Source organism: Ascaphus truei, chromosome 7 (genome assembly GCF_040206685.1).
Source record: "Ascaphus truei isolate aAscTru1 chromosome 7, aAscTru1.hap1, whole genome shotgun sequence".
NCBI classification, from domain to species: domain Eukaryota; kingdom Metazoa; phylum Chordata; class Amphibia; order Anura; family Ascaphidae; genus Ascaphus; species Ascaphus truei.
The window spans coordinates 101,340,708-101,361,965 of NC_134489.1; the positions used below are offsets into that span (position 1 = coordinate 101,340,708).

Consider the following 21,258-nt stretch of genomic DNA (forward strand, 5'->3'; position numbering starts at 1 on the left):
TGTAGGCAGTTCCCAAATAGATATTTAAATGTATGTATAATGTATTACTGGGTTACAGTCTGCACCTTTCTATTACAACACCCCTGAAATGAATGCTTTTATTATGTGTACCATTTTTATCAGTCTTGATGTATTATGTTATTGTGTTATTTGTTCTAAATATGTTTCAATTTTATGGGTGTAAAGGGAATTAGCAAGGATTTTATTGCAGTATTTTTAAAGGAATATGTCAAACATGGAGATGTTGGCAATGGAGTAAAAATGTGAGACGTCACCAAATATCCAGAGCTATTCTTAGCAACTAATTACATTGTATTTATTAGTGGGAGACCATTTCTGTAAGGGTCAGCAGGGGTCTCTGGCAGCTCACGTTGCATTATGCAATACCTTTAGCTGCTCAAATAGAAATATTTCAGCAGATTTTGTTTGCCCAACTTCTGAAACAGCAGCTGCTATAAATCGGGACACTTGCCAAATGATTGTAAAGGAAACTCCTGTATCCAGTGGGTACGATGTGATGATGCCAATGAAAACACTGAGCTTGACCTTGCAGCCATTGAGCAACTCCTCCATGCCCTGTAACCTCCCCAAATGTAACCACCAAATAACACCAGGGCGCCAGGATTGAAGGTAAAATTGGGCAGCAGCTTTATTGATAAACAACAATTTGTTTAAACCAAAGGAAGACAGAAACTAACCCCCAATTTTGCCAGGGTGTCCTTAAGCAGATATCAGGACCCATGTCGCCCCACCAATATCAGCCTCTACCACCAGGTGCTGCCCAGCACACAAGCCCCTGTAGCTCCAAAAAAACCACCAAGGGTAATCCACCAAGGTACCTTCCTCCCAGCAGATACGACTTCCCTTCCCACTTCAGATCCAGTCCCAGATCAAAAATGAATCGGAGTCCCTTCTGGCAGAGTATCCCCACCCAAACATTCTCCAAAGCTGCCCCATATATGAAACGGAACCAATATACCAAATACCTCTTTAATTATTATATATATATATATATATATAATATATATATATATATATATATACATATATATATATATATATATATATATATATATATATATATATATATAGCTAATATGTATATATATAGATATATATTTTGTATCCCCCTGAGGAAGGTCCCATTCTGTAGGACCGAAACGTTGGGTTTCTGGATGTATTTTTGCTTTCACTAATACACTTTGATCTTCAACATTGAGTGCTGTCTCTTTTTTACCAATCCTTGGAACGGTAACGTATAACTACATTCTCTATATGGGACGTGCACCTGTGGCTTAACAGCACCTATTGGAGTGCCAACTGCCTTATCTGACTATATATATATATATATATATATATATATATATATATATATATACATGTAGAGGTATATATATATATATATATATATCCAGTGTTCGACAAACCTATACATTTGCTCGCCCCGGGCGAGTGGATTTAACCCCCGGGCGAGTAAATATTGGCCCAAGCAGCACACGTTTGGTACTAGGTGGCGAGTAGATTTTTTTGTGTGGCGAGTAGATTTTTTGGTGATTTGTCAACCACTGTATATATCTATATATATACATATTATCAAAACAAAATCATAAACAGGAAGCAATTACATTCAAACAATACTAACAATTAGGGGAGGGAGAGCTGCTTTTTCCTGGGTGCGGGAACAGAGGAGGCTCTCCCCCATTGAAGACTGCCTTTTAAGGCCTCTTAGGGGCCTCCCCACACCCAACCCAACCACTCCCACTCAACCTTAATCTCTCACTCCCAGATCCCCTACCAGGAATGGGAGGAAGAGGGAGGTGGTCTTGGCGGTAACGTTGCCCTTTCCCCTATGGGTCGAGGCTCCCTTTTATTTACAAACCTAAATGTCCACTTATCTAACACAACGAAGCACGCCTATTTTAAAATCCTTTCTCTTTTTGTTGTATGAGCCCAAGTATAACATGTAATTGTGGCTAATCGAGCTTAGCTGGGCTCTGAGTGAGTGTGCTATCGTATGATCAGGCATAGTACTGTACCATTCATTTCATTTGCGTCTTAGCACGGACATTTATGTTTGTGAGATGTTGTAGGACTTGTAGAAATGGAAACTATACCTCAAATTGTAATAAAGGTGTTACGCGTTCTATAATTTCTTTTACCCTGATGAACTTTTGTCACATAAATGTAAGAACTTCAGCTGCTAGGAGTACAGTATTGTAACAATGCCAAGTTCTAAAACATTTCAGATATAAGTGTGAGTTTGCGCCTATCCACACAGCGGGCAGGAGATGCTTCAGCTCCTTTGAATAGGTTAGGCATTCCCAGGCGAAGCGCTGCCACAGCGTGAAACGCGTAGAGGAGGAGGCTGTGTTGTAGCCTGTTGTTTTTAGTGTGTGTCTTTTTCTAATAAAGCCTTTTTGTACTATTACCGGAGTTGGATTCAAGTTTCACTGTCTGCTGTGGCACCGGATACTTTCTTCCATTTTTCGCATTTGGAAAATTATACCAATTACAGAAGAATTTACAATGCATCTGATCTCAGACACTCTATTAGAGAGGGTTGGGGTTCCTTACAATACATCTGATCTCAGACGCGCTATTAGAGAGGGTTGGGGTTCCTTACAATGCATCTGATCACAGACGCGCTATTAGAGAGGGTTGGGGTTCCTTACAATGCACCTGATCTCAGACGTGATATTAGAGAGGGTTTGGGGTTCCTTACAATGCATCTGATCTCAGACGCGCTATTAGAGAGGGTCGGGGTTCCGCAGAATTTCACTGTGGGATACATTGTTTAACCCATGCAGTACTAGAATGGGAACCAGAAAAGATACATCTGACGCACTGCATATATATACATAAAAAACGCAGTAGCCTATCAACAGGTGTATGAACATAATGGGTGAATTACATCAATGACCCATTGCTTTATACTACTATTCATATATAATTTACAAAGTATGGATATTGGTAGGTGACCCGACAGGGTTTATTACAGGTCACTAAGTTTATTGGCTATCAAGGATCTCTCGTCTATTATATGACCAATTGTGCACATATCTAATCACAGAACTGCACTTTCTGTGGATTTATATCTTTAAAACCAGAGACAGAACATGAAACACAGACAGAGCTCAGTGCACATCCAGTGAAACTTATACACGGTACAGTGCCTAAATATATATGTATAGATATCTATTAAATAAAATGGTCTTTTAGTTTAACATTTTGGCCAAAGTGTTGTAAGCCCCTGAGCCACTACACGGCAGACCACATCTCAAGGGTCCCTAACACTAATATAAATTCTTAATAACCTTTGCATTACCAAGAAGAATGATTTATAATAAATCTGTCAAAATTAATTGCATAGTTCTAAGTCTGATTGAAGCTTTTATTAACCTGTACATTACCAGGAAAAGCACTCTGTATTAGATTTGTCACAATCACACTGCAAGCAAGCAAGTTCCCCTGAGAGTGGGAGATGCTATGGAGTGAGCTTTTAATCACAGAACTGCACTTTCTGTGGATTTATATCCACATTAGCACGATCATCACTATATTACACCTTACTTTTCACATTTTTATTTTTAAGATATATTATTAATTACACTTATCACTCACCCCCTGTTATATAAGCCTATGTATCACAACAAGTATACAACGAATCTGTTTTTCGAGCTGAAAAAAACAATTTAATGTCAATTAATTTGGTAGTGACACACTATGTTGAAATAGGTTTTAATCAATTGTGCGAAATAATAAAGAAATATTAGTGGAGATGGATTCCATCTCTTTTAGAAATTAACTGAGTTCTTACATAAAGGCAGAGTGCACGCATTATAGGGATTACTTTTTGTTTCCTTGCGATCCTTACAATGTACCTGATCTCAGACGCGCTATTAGAGAGGGTTGGGGTTCCTTACAATGCATCTGATCTCAGACGCGCTATTAGAGAGGGTTGGGGTTCCTTACAATGCATCTGATCTCAGACACGCTATTAGAGAGGGTCGGGGTTCCTTACAATGCATCTGATCTCAGACGCACTATTAGAGAGGGTCGGGGTTCCTTACAATGCATCTGATCTCAGACGCGCTATTAGAGAGGGTCGGGGTTCCGCAGAATTTCACAATATAATTATAGGTTCCTTAACCAAAAAAAGGTCGAAAACCACTGGTCTAGTCTCTTTTTACTGAGTCGGGCATAAAGTATGAGTCTTGACGAACAATGCCATGTGATACCTTGCGTGATCTGTTGAGTGAAAGCAAAATGAGGTTCTGTGGGGCCAAGATGATTTACTCGCCCTCATTCCCATTGTCGGATCCATCACACTGTTCTTCCCAACTATTGCACATTGCAAATATTTATTCTTACTTTAGACAATATGCCACTGCTCTTTTTGAGGCGACTGCAGGTTCTCTGGACATATTAGACAGTAATTAAAGTAGTGTCCAGTAAAATAACGCAGGCCTCTGTGCAGGTTCTCTTACCATGGAAGATAATATTCCACAGTAACAATGGTTCTGGGATATATCGCCGGTTCTCCACTTAGACAATGGAAACAATGCACAGTATGATTTTGGATGTAGGCTTAATCGTTAGATTTATTACAAACTATGAGGCTTTGCTGGATGTCTGCCAGCCCGAGATCCCCATTCCTTGCAATTGGAATGCTCTTTTAGGACCTGTTAATGTTCTGGTACTGTGATAAACCAGTCTAACACTGTCTGGGGCATCCTCTGTGCCGGGCGCCTCCAACTACCTCTTAAATGTTCTCAAGAGCACCTCATTCTCTGTCAAGAGTCACTCTGCAAATCAAGATGTATAACTTTAATTGAGTTTACAGAGTGGATCCTGTTACAGGTCTGGGCACCCACGGGAGGACTTTATGGACCAGATGGTTTATTATTGGTAAAATAATGTATATATTATGGAACATCTACAATATATCTGACACTGTGCAGTGCTGGATATTCACGTCAGTACAGTGACGTAGTCAGAGGCTACAACCCATAGTTACTAGATGATAAGGCTTGGTACACTTTAAAGCACAAATAGATATTAAGATACTCTAGGTTGTATTGCTGTTTAGTAGTATGTATGTACAGTATATATTTATTTATATAGCACCCATAGTGTACTCAGCGCTTTACAGAAGAAACAATACAATACCAAAAATTATAATACAATAAGTACAATAAACACAACGAGACAATAGGAAAGGAAATCCCTGCCCCGGAGAGCTTACCATCTAAGTGGTATATTGGGAGACTTAGAGACAGCAGGTGAGGGAGTAAGTGCAGTAGATGGCAATCATTAACCACAATGGTTGGTAGGAGCGACTGTGGGACAGTAGCCATGAGTTTAGGCTATTGAAATGCTTTATTTAAAAGGTGACCATTAAGGTTTAACTTAAAGATTGGAAAGAGAAGGTGTTTGGCATATACGAGTGTGAGGGCGTTCCACAAGTAAGGGACAGTGAGCGGAAAATGTTTAAGGCGAGAGAGAACAAGAGAGCAGAAGAGGTGAAAGTGGTGGAAGGGAGACAGTTTTGGGTAGAGCGCAGGAGACAAACCGGGACATAACGAGAGATTAAAGCTGATATGTACGAAGGAGCAAATGAGTGGAGAGCCTCAAAGCTAAGGAGGGAAAGTTGTGGGTGATCTGAGGATTTAAGGTGGAGATGAGCAGGTACTGTGTTGGAAGAAAGTGAAATTATTCTAACAGCAGAATTTTCGCTTGATTGCAGGTGAGAAATTTGGGAGGCCTGTTAGCAAAATATTACAATAATACAGACGGGAGAGGATAAGGGCAGGTATTAGAGTTTTAGCAGTAGATTGACAGGAAAGGGCGGATCTTGGCAATATTACGGATGAAGAAGTGACACATTGTAGCCATGGAGGGAATGTGAATGGAGAAGGAAAGGTAGGAGTCAAATGTCACCCGTGGGCAACGTGCTTTGGCGACAGGATTGGTGATAGTACCGTGTACTGTGATGTAAAAAGGGGATATTAGGCCGGGTTTAGGAGGAAATATTAGGAGCTCAATTTTAGACATATTAAGTTTTAGGCAGCGGAGCAGCATCCACGAGGATATAGCCAGGAGGCAATCCAAGATGTGGGACTGGATTACAGGAGAGAGGTTTGCGTGGGTAGATATATCTGTGTATCATCTGCATAGAGATTATACCTAAGGCCTAAGGCCCAGGACATAGTGAACTCAGCGTCGCTGAGCCGGGCTGAGCCACGCTGAACAGATGCACAAAGCCCCTGCATCTGTTATCAGCGCGGCTATAGTTTCTCCCTCCGCATGCGCGCTGATGCGTGCGGAGGCTGAGAAACTTCCCGGAGACAGGCAAGTTTGAAATTTGCTGCTCGGGGAAGCGGAGGAGGGGTCATGTGACCGCTCCCATCCAATGGGTCTGCAGCCGGTCCGGCATTGTAACTACCAGACAATACAGAGGCAGCACAGAGGGGTTTGTGTATGTATGTGTGTGTGTGTGTTTGTGTGTGTGTACATGTGTGTGTGTGTGCATGTGTGTGTGTGTGCATGTGTGCATGTGTGCATATGTGTCTGTCTGTGTCTGTGTCTGTGTCTGTGTGTCTGTGTGTGTGTATGTGTATGTATGTGTATGTATGTGTGTGTGTGTATGTATGTGTGTGTGTGCATGTGTGCATATGTGTCTGTGTGTGTGTCTGTGTGTGTCTGTGTGTGTGTCTGTGTGTGTGTCTGTGTATGTGTATGTATGTGCGTGTGTGCGTGTGCGCGTGTGCATATGTGTTTGTGTGTGCATGTATGTGTGTGTGTGTGTGTATGTATGTGTGGCTGTGCATGTGTGCATGTGTGCATATGTGTCTGTGTGTGTGTCTGTGTATGTGTATGTATGTATGTGTGTGTGTGCATGTGTGTGTGTGTGTGTCTGTGTGTGCGTCTGTGTGCGCGTGTGCGTGAATATATTTATCAAAGTTGCACAATGTTAATAAATAATTTATTCTCACAACATGTCTTTTTTTAAAAATTTTAAAATATTATATAATATACACACACACACAGGTTCCCCAGTGATACACAAACACACAGACCACTTCAACGTGACACACACACACATACACACACACACAGGTTCCCCAGTGACACACAAACACACAGACCACTTCAAAGTGACACACACACACACTGACAGCTACCAAGTGACACACACACAGTGATACCCGCCTCCCAAGCGCGCTTGCTGTCTCCTCTGCCAGGACAGCAAAAAGCTCCTGGTAGAGCGAGCGGCAGCAAGCAAGAGCGAGCAGCAGCACCTAAGTGCTTACTATGTCCCAGGCCTTGATGAGGTCACCAAGTGATAGTGTGCTGTAGAGAGAGAGAGAAGGAGACGCCCCGAACAGAGCCCTGAGGTACACCCAACAGACAGATCAACAGGAGACGAAGACACGTTAGCAGCAGAGACAGAGAATGTGCGATGGGACAGATAAGATGAGAACCAGGATAGGGCTCGGCTATGGATACCAGGAGTCTGTAGAATATGAAGGAGAAAAGAGGGCTCAACAGTATTGAAGGTCGGAGAGTGAATCGAGTAGGATAAGTAGGGAAAAATTGAGAAGTTTTGGGAAAGGACTAGGGAATTTTCCCGAAGGCTTTATTTTGCAAGCCACCACTGTCCCATCTCAATAAACCAGCTCCACTTTAATAATTTTGTGAATATAGATAAATTAACTGCATTTTCTCTACATTATGGGACATGTCCTGTTTTTGAACTCTCGTATGTATTGTGGGACTGATGCAAAATAAAACCAACACATGTCAGACTGCTGAGCAATGGGACTCAGATTGCGGGAATTCTCTTATCGGCCCTGAAAAGTTAGAGTTGGTCAACAGCAGGCCTGCACAACTCCAGTCCTCGAGGGCCGCAAACAGGCCAGGTTTTCAGGATATCCCTACTTCAGCACAGCTGGCTCAATTAGTGGCTCAGTATGACTGAGCCACTAATTGAGCCAGCTGTGCTGAAGTAGGGATATCCTGAAAACCTGGCCTGTTTGCAGCCCTCGAGGACTGGAGTTGTGCAGGCCTGGTCAACAGGAACTGGATGTTAGCCCAGGGGTGCTCAACTCCTGTCCTCAAGCCCCCCAACAGATATGGTTTTTAGGATATCACGCTGCAGCACAGGTGGCTCAACCAGTCCCTGCTTCAGCACAGGTGGCTCAATCGGAGACTCGGAAGCTGGGATATCCTTAACCTGACCGGTGGGGGGGGGAGGCTTGAGGACTGGAGTTGAGCACCCCTGTGAGATGTCCCTCATTCTTACGGAATAGTGGTTGAATGGGTGTGAGTGCGAGCTATTGCTGGCATGCACTGACACCACATGTGTTTCTCATTGCACAGAAAGCCCTTACCATACACCGTATCCACAGCATCATGGAGGATGCTTCCTCCGGCCTGGAGAAAGGCCAGAATCTAAGCTTGTTTTTGCAGAAAGTTTTTTTTTTTCTTTCTTTCTTCTTCTAAATCTGAAGTTAATGGCTATTTTGTACATTATTAAACATGCCGATGACTGGCAGGGAGCCAGGGCGGACAGCGTGCCAAGATTTATACGCCCGAACACTGCGTTCTGAAAGAAAATACATCGCTCACAACAAAGCCCTGAACAACAGGGGAACAGGCTGGGGACAGGGGCACAGATGTCCCCAAAACAAACAGTGTAGGTAAACCAACAGGCTGTTTCTTTTTAGGTATGTTTCTGACCCAGAGAAAGGGTTCTCTTTACTTCTCCTTAGTGTCAATGAACATGTGCTATGTTTTTCTATGCTTTTATCTTTCTCTGCTGGTGGCCGTTAAAATACACTGCAAAGACGTGAGTTTCTCAAGCAGTATGGGGGCTGTGTGCTGTATGGGGGCCGTGTACTGTATGGGGGCCGTGTGCTGTATGGGGGCTGTGTACTGTAGGGGGGCTGTGTGCTGTATGGGGGCTGTCTGCTGTATGGGGGCTGTGTGCTGTATGGGGGCTGTGTGCGGCATTGGGGCTGTGTGCTGTATGGGGGCTGTGTGCTGCATGGGGGATGTGTGCTGTATGGGGGCCGTATGCTGCATGGGGGCCGTGTGCGGCATGGGGGCTGTGTACGGCATGGGGGCTGTGTGCTGTATGGGGGCTGTGTGCTGTATGGGGGCTGTGTGCGGCATGGGGGCTGTGTGCTGTATGGGGGCCGTATGCTGCATGATGGCCGTGTGCGGCATGGGGGCTGTGTGCTGTATGGGGGCTGTGTGCTGTATGGGGGCTGTGTGCGTCATGGGGGCTTTGTGCTGTATGGGGGCTGTGTGCTGCATGGGGGCTGTGTGCTGCATGGGGGCTGTGTGCTGCATGGGGGCTGTGTGCGGCATGGGGGCCGTGTGCGGTATGGGGGCTTTGTGCTGTATGGGGGCTGTGTGCTGTATGGGGGCCGTGTGCTGTATGGGGGCCGTGTGCGGTATGGGGGCCGTGTGCTGTATGGGGGCTGTGTGCGGTATGGGGGCTTAGTGCTGTATGGGGGCTGTGTGCTGTATGGGGGCTGTGTGCTGTATGGGGGCTGTGTGCTGTATGGGGGCTGTGTGCTGTATGGGGGCTGTGTGCTGCATGGGGGCTGTGTGCTGCATGGGGGCTGTGTGCTGCATGGGGGCTGTGTGCGGTATGGGGGCTGTGTGCGGTATGGGGGCTGTGTGCTGTATGGGGGCCGTGTGCTGTATGGGGGAATGTGTGCTGTATAGGGGCTGTGTGCTGTATGGGGGCTGTGTGCGGTATGGGGGCCGTGTGCTGTATGGGGGAATGTGGGAGTGGCACCTGGGAAAGTGCGAAGAACGCGAGAGAGGTTAGAATTAGGAATACATGTAGAAATGACTTCATATCTGTATCTGTACATATCTCCAGGGCTGGATATGTGTCTATGTGATTATTGATTTTCTTTGCTGGTGCCGGTGCCGGTGCCGGTATGGAGACAGTGGCGGGGACCCCTTCCTTGCCGAGAATGGGATCGAAATATAGAAGACTTCCCCTCCGCACACAGACTTTTTAATCAGGAATCCATTTAAGAATTCATCATTTATTTTAGCAGACAGTGCAAGCTTGTCACCGTCTGCTAAAATCAATTCTTCAGTTGATTCCCGATTAACAAATCTGTGTGCGGAGGAGATTATGTATGTATGTATATATATATATATATATATATATATATATATATATATATATATATATATATATAATTTGTCTATTCATTTTTATTTTATATATATATATATATATATATATATATATATATATATATATATATATATATATATATTTCATACAGTTTATACAATGCCATTAGAATGATGCTTAAACTCTGCTTAGTTTTAAGAGTTCTTAAACCTATGAATTAATAGGGCAAGTTACCTCTTACCCACATTATAAAACAGGTTTATGCTGCATTGATGTTCTAGGAACAGAAAGTGGACGTGTTTTCACAGTAACTTCATTTAACTCCACTTAGAAAAGGAAATGAATGTGTAGGTTTGCAAATATTTCAAATGAATGCTCGGGAAGGCACCTTATAGAATAGCACCATTTAGTAATTAAGGGCCCACGTGTGCGGTAATATACTGTCGTATTAAAGGTATTATAATGGTGTCCTATGAAATTGGGGTATAGTGCGATACCTCTGCAGCCAGGGCACGTTCTTGTTTGATTTTAAGGTGCCTGCTTTCTTTCCTTCAGGGCACATTGTACTGTACCCGTGGCTTCTTTCTATACAGAAGCTCTCGCTGTACAGAGGGAATGTTTGCCCAATCCGTCACTGTGTGGGCAGTTAACCTGGAACTGCCTATGCCAGGGGCGGGCAACTCCAGTCCTCACGGGCCCACCAACAAGTCAGGTTTTCAGGATATCCCTGCTTCAGCACAGGGGGCTCGGTCTTTGACTGAGCCACTGATTGAGCCACCTGTGCTGAAGCAGGGATATCCTGAAACCCTGTCCTGTTGGTGGCCCTTGAGGACTGGAGTTGCCCACCCCATGCCTATGCTGTACATGTGAGTACAATGCATTGCAGCCCTTTGTGGCAGTGATGTTGTTTTAGACTATTTGTCCTGCCACTTAGCTGGTATTGGCTCTAATAAATGCCCCCCATAGTTGTGAATCCCTTGAGATGTAAAGTAATTCCCTTAATTGTGAAGCCTCGGACAGTAATACACTACAAGTGCATCTCCTGTTTTCTGGTGCAGAGGGGTTAAACCCTGCAGTGCAATGGTAAAGAAGGTGTTGTGTGGCTGAGTGCATTCACATTATTCCACTGTGGGGGAGGGCAACTTAATTGTTCCCCTGGTGTGAGAGCAAATTGTTCTAGTTAAACAAACACATGCTTTCAGCGCTGTTTGCCCACCGCCACACGTGCGCACACAGCAGCCTCCTTTAATGATACCTTCGCTCCACTCCCAGAGCCAATTGTGGAAGAAGTGCTAGCCTAGGGCGACGGCGCTTCCCGGGCCTGTCATGGCGTTGCGTCCCTGCCAGAGTGACACCCCTCTCCTCCTCCTTCCTTGTGCGTTTTTACAGCAGGGGAGCAGTTCACCTGCAGCTTTATTCCGCCTGCTGTAACAGCGGCTCCGCACACTGCACCTTTCGCACTAGCTTTCGGGATCTTTCCAGCCCCGAGGGGGTAAAGTCTTTGCGAGACAAACAAGTCCCATTTTGCAAGTGGGGAAAACAAGACCTGCCACTCGTTTTCACTTACGTTTTTCTGCTTTCTTGACAGGGTTATGAAGTCCCTGCACGTTCCCCCCCCCCCCCCGATCTTTACCTGGGTCCGTGACTCCACTGCTCTTACTGCCCTGTTGCGGTTATACCAGGGGTGGGCACCTCCTGTCCTCATGGGCCACCAACAGGACAGGGTTTCAGGATATCCCTGCTTCAGCACAGGTGGTGCAGTCATTCTGACTGAGCCACCTGTGCTGAAGCCTGAAGCAGGGACTGATTGAGCCACCTGTGCTGAAGCAGGAATATCCTGAAAACCGGACCTGTTGGTGGCCCTTGAGGACTGGCGTTGCCCACCCCTGGCCATTACTGTAATGTTGTCTCTACAAACCCTCACTGCGCTGCCAGCATTAATTCGGCACCTGGCAGCTGGGAAGAAACAAGTTTCCCTTCCCTCACATGCAACCATGTTGTGGCTTCTGTTAGTTCTAAAAGTTTTTCTTAGCCACTTTGTAGTGCAAGGGATCCTGGGTAATGGCAATGGGACGATGTGTTAGGCCGAGTCCATAGACGGACAGGCCGTGCTGAGGCGTGCGGATGCCCGCGCTGAGCCCCTGCATCCTCAATGAGGATGCCTTGAGAGGGGGCTCGCGCGAGCGTCCGCAGGCGTGCTGACGAGTTGGAGGTTTCAGCCGAGCGCCAAGCTGTTTTTCAGTGCGCTGTCGGCTGAAAACCTCCAATCACAGCACAGCAGCGTCAACGTCACGGCGCCGTGACGTCGACGTCAGTGCGTCGCGGGCGATTGGCCCAGCGAGGTCACTGCCCCGCCTCCAACCACCTCCCCCCGGCTCCGATCGCGCACGCTGGCTCGCCTGTATGGGCATGAAATCGTCCAGATTTCAGCAGGCGAGCCTCAGCGTCAGCGCGGCTCGGATCGCCTCACCCCTCTATGGCCCCAGCCTTAGTGTCCTTTTTATGTTATTTTAAAAGAAATTGCTGTGTCATTTTTATGCATGCATACATGTATGGTACACTGTGCATATTATTCTGGGAATCGACATGGAAAGGTTTCTTGAAACACGCTTGATTCACTAAACTACGTTAAATCAGGGCCAGTAATGTGACATTAATCATAAGCTTACAACAGATGAAAAATGTTAATTAAATAAACTTTTATGATATCGGGCCCGTCCTGTTGATGAGCAGGGGTAGGGGGAGGGTAGGAATGACCTGTTTAGCAACTTTGCCTCGGGCCTTCAACTCCTCCACCGGGTCATTAATGGCCAGGTAATGGCCTGTCTTTGGGGATTATTACTTCCTTTATAGGTACTCGCTTTCCTTCAGCCTCTCCAGCAAAGCCATATTTCAGGGTCTGGATGGGAGTGACGACTAGATAGAGTTAACTTGACTTTAATTTTTATTTTCCAGGGTTCACCTTTTAATGGAGCTTCATGAATGGGGGAGGAATATTATTCGGACTGTAATATACTCAGTTGCGTGTCATTTAGAATAACAGCCGTTACAAGTAGCCTCGTGCTTGTAACGGAACTAAATACTGGTTACAATCACGTTGCGTGCTCTGGCGGCCAACTCCAGTCCTCAAGGGCCACCGACAGGTCAGTCGAAGACGGAGCCACTGATTGTCACCTGTGCTGAAGCAGGGGGATCCTTTAAACCTGACCTTTTGGTGGCCCTTGAGGACTGCAGTTGGCCGCCCCAGCTGTAGTGAATACTGGGTTGTGATGAACAGCTGTTAAAAATGAGGTTAACGTCACATTAAATAGGCTAATAAACCTTAGTGAATCCATACCCTCCAGCTACACCTATTTAGCAGGAACCCGACATGTTCGCTAGTCCTGTAAGATCAGCCGTGCCTATTCCACAGAACCTTTTTTGTGTGCATTAAGCGGAATAGGTTAACCCAGGGGTGCTCAACTCAAGCCCACCCAACTGGTCAGGTTTTCAGGATATCCCTGCTTCAGCACAGGTGGCTCAGTCAAAGACTGAGCCTCTGATTGAGCTACCTGTGCTGCAGCAGGGAAGTTCTGAAAACCTGACCTTTGTGAGGGTTGGGGAGGGGGGGAGCTTGAGGTCTGAAGTTGAGCACCCCTGGGTTAAGGGGCTTCCATATGAATTTCTTATAAGTACCTACATCCAGTACAAGAACTGGAACCAGTGTGGTACCTATTTCTATGTGTGACATGTTTGAGGTTCTGAACTGAGTCTGGGCCTTGGAGCTTTCGGCTTCCACTGCAAACTTATTTTGTATATCTTTTATTTTCCTAGCTTGAATTGGGACCGGGTGGGTCCGAAAATAACATCACATTCTCTGTAAAATGTTAATTTTCACTGAGATTATGCGTCCCACCCATGAGATGCAGTAATTCGCCCAGATCTGGAGATCCTTCCTAATTTGGGTAAACGGTGCTTGCTGGTGGTTTTTGTACAACGATTGGTAGTCCTTAGTGATAAATAAACCTGGGTATTTTAAATGGCTTTCTCTCCATCTACAGCTAACGTTTAGCACGAGCAGATTTACCTCCGTGTTCTGGGAGCGGCAGGGTTAGTATTTCTGATTTTTCCGGCGTTAACTTTGTAATCTGAGAAGGTTCCGAATTGTGAAAGTATCTGCTGTAATTTAGGGAGAGATGTAAGGGTTGTCTTTTGTAAGAGTTCTCTCTAATCTGTATGCCCTGAATATTGGGGCTTCTCCTTGTTGCTGCTGTTTCGATTGTGAGGGCAAACACACAAAGGTGATAGGGTAACTGCGAACTTATTTTAACCTACAGGAGCTAAGCTTCCACACCCTTAAAATGACCTGTATGCAATCATCAATATATTGCTATCTGCCCCTAATGAGGAGGAAGGCCTCAGGCACTTAGCAGCAGTGATCTCTGTTGTTTTATGCATTGTGCGAACATGTTGCTGACACACTTAGTATTACCATGAGGGTGATCTCCACCAAGTATTTCAACTAAAGCCCTCCTTTCCTCCTTTAGTAAATGTGGCCCAAACTCCTTTCAGCATGTATACTGTACCACTGCACTTGCAAGTAACCCTTTTGGTGTGAGTACAGTCTGGTGTACAATCTCATGACACTTGGGTTCAGGTGTTAAAATCTGAAATGTGGTACATTGTGAGTTCAATTCATTCTTCGAGTATTGTGTGGTTTAGCACCAAACACTCCATCTCCCGGTCTTGAATACCTGTAGTAATCATGCTAATGTTGTTCCTTCTTTCTCTGGATTTTCGAGAGTTCTCCATAAGGGCAAGTGCTCTCAATCGGCTTCCAAGACCCTACTCCAGTGGTGGCTGCATGGATTCCCATGCAGAGAGCTTTGAAATTGAATGCAGTGGTTGGATATATTAGTATTGCAATGCTAACGTATCCTTGGTGCACAGGGGGTCTGATATCTCTGTGTGAGGCCTGTATTGTACCTACCACTGCCAGCATTTCTTTGGCAAAGTCAAACGTTGAGTAAGAGGGCAGAAGTAGAGGGTTGCCAGAGCTGTGTGGAGTGTGGCTATCATGATTATTTTTGGTAACTGTGCCAGAGGCAGGAAACAGAACAAGCTGAGTCCAGAGACTTAAAGATTCAATGTCTACTTGTGCACCGCAGAAACAAAGAGAGGGTGAAGGGGGGGGGGGGGGCTGGTATAGCAAAGACAATTTCAACTATATACTTTATGAAGGACCTCAACAAGGAACAGGACAAAGAGAAGTAATACAACAAAGGATTAACCCCAATTTATTGCAAAGCACAGCCTCTCAAGCGTAAACAAATTAATTAGAATTAAACAGAGATTAGGCAGGGTTCAAAATATTATAGCAAGTAGGTCAATTGGGCTTAACCCCTTGAGGGTCAATGCATTGCTGGCCCCTCTGTTGCTCAGGGAGTTGCTAGGTAGACCAAAAGGTCCTCATTGGACTTCAGTTTTCATGAGCCAAGAGTGCTTTGGGTTTTCTCTTCTCCCCCACAGATCTGCTGCTTCCCAGCGTGTTCCTGTTCTGTCGCGCAGTGCTTGCCTTGACTGTATATGTCTTGGTTCACAAATCTGTGTACCGTAACTTCCAAATCTATAGCTCACTGCTTTCAGTACTATGGAGGTCTGCCTCCATACGATACTCAGCCCATCTGCATGTTTGTCTACCGTCCTTAAATTAACCAGGTACCTTAAAGGCATTGGACTGTGGAAGGCATCTAAAAAATGCATGGTCTTACATCTACAAAGAACAGTCACACTGCTGTCTACTTGCTTATGGGAAAGGTTTACACAACCCCTTAAAAATAATGCGCAGCACAAATGATCTCTACGCCCTCCCAGGCACTCCAGCCTCATCCCTTTGTGATGAAATAGAAGTTCCAGCAAGCACAATCTGCAGTGATCATACCTGCCGTGCTGATGCTGTGTGGTGCCCTTGGTCTCTGATGCACCATAACAAATAGCAAACTAATATGTATGGGCGCCAGTTTATCAATAGGACACACAGATCTACATTGAAGAAACAAGTGACTGGAGCATCTACTGCATGGGTAACCAACTCCAGCCCCCAAGAGCTACCAACTGGTCAGCTTTTCAGGATATCCCTGCTTCAGCACTGGTGGCTCAATCAGTTGAGCCACTGATTGAGCCACCAGTGCTGAAGCAGGGATATCCTGAAAAGCTGACCTGTTAGTAGCTCTTGAGGACTGGAGTTGGCCACTCCTGGTCTACTGTGTGGGAAATATCGAGGCAGCCTCTGCTTTCTCAGACCCCGTGCAACCTATCCTGGGAAACATTCATGTCAGGCTGAGCCCTGCTTCTGGTACACAGTTTGTTTCCTTTGATCACTTCTCAAGTCATCAGGAACAAAAGCCTTCCCCATTTCTCAGGTCCTGTGTTCTCCTCTCCAGCACAAACACACCTCTGATCCGACATGCCGGGCAGTAGAAAGCCGAGTGTCCGTCAATCTGCGCCTGGTCAAGCCAATGTAAACGCTCAGCCGCAGGGCTCCCTTCTTCCTGGCAATATGACGAAAAACAGTGAATGAGAAGAAAAAACAATAATATTATTTGATATTAAGTACGAACCGTATTTAGAAAGGCCTCCGGGACGTGGTGGGAGCGCCACACTTATGGGCTTTTATGGATCGTTTCCTTGACCTGTGGCTGACCGCTTCAATGGACAGTCAACTGTGTATCTTGATCTTAAATATCAACCTGTCTTGTGGATGGATAAAGGGTGGCAGTCTCGTAGTAATGTCCACTTGGCTCTTGGTTAAAAGAAGCCGCGAGCAGAATGAGTATTTCTTTAGTGATCCCTTCCGTTTTTGGACGGTCCTGCCCGCTCCGAGGCTCGTGCAGAACTCGTGATCGCTGTCCTGAGCGCTGACGTGATTGCTTCCTGCTTCCGGTGATGTAAAGGCAGGTACCAATTAGCTCCTGAAAGTGAGCAAACCCCAATGATGTAAATCATAAGGTTCCCCGAGTTACTCAAGGGCTTAAAGCAGCAAAACATGTGAAATTGTATGTTTTTATTTGTAAATAAATCAGTTCTGTAGTATTAGATAATACTTACTGTGGTTTTGTTTTTATTATTTAACTCGTAATGCCATTTTTAAGTAGTTTTAAACCATCCTTTGATTTCTGTAGCAGGTTTTAGCCCAACTCCCAAGCAGTGCAAGATCTTGGTAACACTTTCCTGTTTGGGATAATCTGTTGCCAATGTTCCCAGCAGTTTGAGCTGTAAACTGTAACAATAGATAATGTTACCTTAGTAATATAAGAATACATTGTAGCTGCTGAGTTACACTGACTGAAGCAGCCATTATGTTAGGCACACAATCAGGATTTTGACAGAATTATAACAGGAGCACCAAACAATCGCCCGCTTAGGTAAGAATGTAGAATTACACGTTGTCACACGCTTTACATATCAAAATAAGAAAAAAAGAGAGAGAAAAAGGGGGAATGTAGAATTGCTGCTTTAATATAGGGGAGACGCCAACAGCTGATTCAGGGAGAGCAGACTTATAAATGTCCCAGCACTGGCTAAGGCTGCGCCTATAGTGACGGCGACACGTGATGTCACCTGTCGCCGCAAGCGAAAGTTGTATTTCGCTTTGCGGCGGCGTCGCTGGCGACCAGGCTCCTGATTGGTTCAGGGGCTGTTACATGAGGCGACAGCCCCTGAAAATCAAATAATTCCAGCTACCGAAAAATCGCGTCACCACGTCGCTTTGTCGCCGTCGCGCTTACTATAAGCGCACGAGGCGGCGACAATGCATTTGTTTTCGGGCGACGTCGCCGGCACTATAAGCGCAGCCTAAAGCCAAGACCGAGCCTCATAGCAACACAAGCTATATCTCCTTGATGCCTGCACACATTGGTTGTACTATAAAGATGTATCGTCACATCACAGGCATATCCATTCTCCATAGTAGCTGTCCGTAATTAAGAGATTAAAGTTACAAAATTGCGCCAGTCACAAAGCAGCAGCACAACTCCGTTGTTACTTGTAATATTTCTTATGGTTGTCAGGAAAGATTTGTAGCTGAAGAGGGGAAAAAGCATAACAAAAATGTTAATCCCCCAATTTATAGCGGGCAGGCGATTCATAAGAGCGATCTCCTCTAATCCCGCCTGCTTTTTCTCACACCGTGCAGAAATGTGTTGCAGGCCGTTCTGACATTCGATGGCTTAAAAGAGCTTTGCATGTCCTAACTCTGCTGGCTTGTTACAAGAACTGTTAGAAGAACATTCTAGAACAGGGGCGCTCAACTCCAGTCCCTCAAGCCTCCCCCTCCAACAGGCCAGGGTTTCAGGATATCCCAGCTTCAGCACAGGTGGCTCAATCAGGATTGAGCCACCTGTGCTGAAGCAGGGATATCCTGAAAACCTGACCTGTTGGAGGGGGGGGGAGGGGGGGCTTGAGGACTGCAGTTGTGCACACAACACTCACTTTCACTGTGAGGCTGAATCTACTCTGAATAACATGGCAGATGTTTATCAATCTTTTGAAATCACTACACATAAAATCTAATATTTCCACAAGCGAGCTCAGTGCAAACCTCTACTCTGCCTTTATCAGTTCGCTAGAAAGCTCCCATTTTAATATTTTGTGCCTGTTCACATTTTCATTTATTTGTTCTCAATATTTACTGATTGTATTGCGTTCTGCTCATTTTCCAGGTATGGAAAAGAGGTTTATAATGTTTCTCACCAAAAAAAGCAATTTAGGTTTAAGTTGTAGCAGGAACAGTTTGGTAGAGGGGCAACTTGACTTCAGTGAGAGCGATTTAAACCCCATAAAATAAAAGATTTAGGTCAAAATCAAGTTTATTTTAATTTATTACCATTTGATTTCTTTCCTGCTATGTCTACTTCTAACTTCCTTTCATCTTTCACCGTTTACTCTCCCCCTACTCTCCCCCTACTCTCCCCCTACTCTCGACCATTTATCAGTTCTCACCCTTCTTAACTATTTCTTTATTTCCTACTTTCCTCACTACAGATGTAGCAGACGTTTTTGAATCTTCTGGTGGGCGCCAGCGGGTGCAATAGCGTGGCATCCCCACCCATGTCTGTTGTGCGTGGCTAATGCCATTACGTTGGCGCCTGCTCCCGCTGCAACTCCTCAACAGGAGCAATAACGTCAGCGACATCTGTACACACGCCATTAGTCTCGCTCCTTTTCCCCAAGCCTTGCACCTTAACAATGTATTTCTCCGATTCCTTAGTGGTGTCCTCACCACAGTAGTGGCGTTACCAAGTTCAAACATGTTCCACTGCAGTGTAATAAAGTGTGGGTGCTGTGCCATTCAGGAACCAATCCATTATCAATTCATGGAATGCATCATTGTGTGCTGGTCCGGATAGGTTTTGTTGGAAGACTCTTAGGTTATGTTTAGTACCGCATAGAGTATGTTCATAATAATGCAAGACTTGGATTGGATGCTATGCCACATGTCAGGATTGAGTTACATTGACAGCATGTTGTGTCATGTAATGCTTTGATGGGGAAATTCAGTAATACAGTGGCAACGGAGTACAGCGGTAAAGACTGGGCAGGAATGTTGGCACATGCCGGGATTATATACTGGCAGAGTGCACAGGAGATTTAACTACTTGAATAGCACTGATGACAGGTTAGAATAAAGAGGCACTTGTAAAGCTGCATTGTTCAACTAAGTTCACTGGCAGTTGAGTGTATGTGTTCATGGCTCTGTGTTACAAAGTAAAGTAGAGTTGGGATGTATTCAGTGCAGTTGGATTAGGATGTAATGGTCTTGAGCAGTGGTCATCATGGTGTATAATTGGGACCATTTTGACCGGCGGTGAACTGTGCCGGCCAATCGTATGAACGACATTCTCATATAGATGAGAAAAAGAAAGCAAAGACAAACGCATATAAACAAGAAACGGAAATCAGTGCACTGTAATTAAAAGCTAAAAGTACACTAAATTGTATTATTGTGTATAATTGGTATATATCTAGGAGCATAGTCCTGTAGAGGCCTCATATCCCTCACTGCAGTGTTAAACCATGCATTGGTCTAATCCCAAACCCTCCACTGGGGATGGCTACAAAAAAATATCTCCACAGCCAATCTCTGCTTTTCCTGTAGCAAATAGATCTGCTGGGAATTTGACAAGTTAATAGGAGAGACATCAAGGGTTTTGACCTTGGGGACGATAACAGCTGTTTTGTCGAAGTGCATGTGCTCGACAGGTGGCAATACATATTCTTTCTGACATTATGTCACATCAGGGTGTTAACATCTGACATCATTAAACAGTGATAGTTTTTCCTTTCACACCAGCCATCCAGAGCTGGATTTCTGAGCAGCAAGCTGGAGTCCCAGCACAGAAAGCTTGGACTGCATAATGTGAATAGTGCAGAGAGTTGTAAACTTTATCGTTGATATCATCCAAAACGTCATATTCCCTCCTGTATCACTTCCCAGCAAAAGCAGATATAGGCACACACCACCACAGCCTCACTTCTCCTAGTCAAGCCAAGTGTCACAACTTGAAACTTGAAAACTGGATTTCCCAAAACAAACTGTTTTTAAGCGCTGACAAAGCTGTAATTATGATATTTGTGACTTAGGCTAAATTTATAAAGCTACCAACGATGGAGCTACAGATCAGAAGCAACTCTAATACCATCCTAGCCTCTGTCACTAGTTTAAAATATCTGGGCATATGGTTTGACTCCCATTTAACATTCGGGGTGCACATTGATACCCTGACATCCAAAACCTATGCCACACTAGGTGTACTTTATAGGAACAAATCCTCCCTAATTCCGCTGGTCAGAAAGCGCTACAGATACTAATACCAATTATAGACTATGGGGACATAGTATATGGCACAGCACCCCAAACTCACCTTGGCAAACTAGACACCCTCTACAATTCAATATGCCGGTTTGTCCTCCAATGTAACTACAACACACATCACTGCGAAATGCTCAAAGAATTAGATTGGCTGTCACTTGAGTCTAGGCTCAAAGTTCATCTTTCCTGTCTTGCCTTCAAATACTTTCTGGGCAAGCTACCCATCTATCTGAACAAGCTC

The 21,258-nt window shown here is 44.9% G+C and overlaps 1 protein-coding gene across 12 annotated transcripts in view; it reads left to right on the forward strand.

Annotated features, from left to right (window-relative positions):
- Positions 1–21,258, forward strand: part of TNS1 (tensin 1) — a 421,249-nt gene that overhangs the window by 209,087 nt on the left and 190,904 nt on the right. The window contains exon 1 of one of the 12 annotated variants that reach the window (XM_075609715.1): positions 8,679–8,698. The exons of 10 other annotated variants lie outside the window; for them this stretch is intronic. The gene's annotated coding sequence lies outside the window, so the exon portion shown is untranslated. One more of the 12 variants, XM_075609712.1, reaches the window with a different exon arrangement.